We start from the raw sequence: 969 nt of genomic DNA, 5'->3' as shown, positions 1-969 counted from the left end.
AGCCTCCAAGAGCGGGGATCATCTTTTCTTTTCATAGATTGCCGGACCGTTGTTTTGAGGCATGCACTCAGAATGTGTGTTGTTCCTGGCTGAGCCACGGTGTATTCTCATCCTTGTGCATGCCAACGAGAGTATCTTCGTATTTGTGCCATTCTGCGCCTTGCATTGACCACATTTTTATGGAATTCCGTGTCTAATGTCACTGTTGTGAAATACTGAAAAAATATAGGTTGCGTGAACAATATAGTGCGATAAAACAGACGCAACAACCATAGAATTTTAACTAGCTGTATGGACTCTCGGCTCAGGATTAAAACAGAAAGAAATCGCAAAACCGGATGTCTGGGTATCTTACGCAAGTGCGTGCTTCTGTACATTGTTAGCATGTGGCCCGTTGGTCTAGGGGTATGATTCTCGCTTTGGGTGCGAGAGGTCCCGGGTTCAAATCCCGGACGGGCCCGTTACCTTTTTTTTTTAATCTCATTTCCCAAAGTGTGCTAGGGATAGAATACATAAGGCGTTTCGCACTTAAAAGCTACGCTTACGTTTACGGACTCCGATGGCTTGATCAATCATAGTACCTAGCGCGGGGAGGTTTCATAGACTTTTGGTGCCCATGGCGAAGTCACGTTACTGCGAGCCGTCTCCCGCTGTGTATTAATACTTATTGTTTCGACAACTTGAAACGCTGCTTATGAAACATGTCTTCGTAGAACGGAACGCACTGTGAAACAATAAATCTAGAGGAGCTACCTAACTGGAGCATTAAAAGAAAAAACACTCATTAACATTGGTAAAGATGAGAAAAGTAATGCGTGCAGCCGGCAGAAATTAAATAAAGATCCACTTAAGGCAACAAACCAAACAGAGCTTAATTTCGCAAGACGAACGCTAGTATTAAATAAAAATGCTGCAGACGCTAAAAGTGGGGTCATTATAATAACGAATTAGATGATTATGCAAACCGAT

General features: G+C 42.9%; 1 non-coding gene across 1 annotated transcript; it reads left to right on the top strand.

Moving 5' to 3' along the window:
- Positions 1-388: 388 nt before the first annotated feature.
- Positions 389-460, top strand: TRNAP-UGG (transfer RNA proline (anticodon UGG)). The gene has a single exon. It is a non-coding gene; the product is annotated as a tRNA-Pro (tRNA).
- Positions 461-969: the final 509 nt, after the last annotated feature.

The sequence above is a fragment of the Amblyomma mixtum genome, chromosome 3 (genome assembly GCF_055824585.1).
Source record: "Amblyomma mixtum isolate Tamu chromosome 3, ASM5582458v1, whole genome shotgun sequence".
NCBI lineage: Eukaryota > Metazoa > Arthropoda > Arachnida > Ixodida > Ixodidae > Amblyomma > Amblyomma mixtum.
The sequence above is the reverse complement of the archived record's forward strand: the minus strand, read 5'-3'. Positions and strand labels throughout refer to the sequence as shown.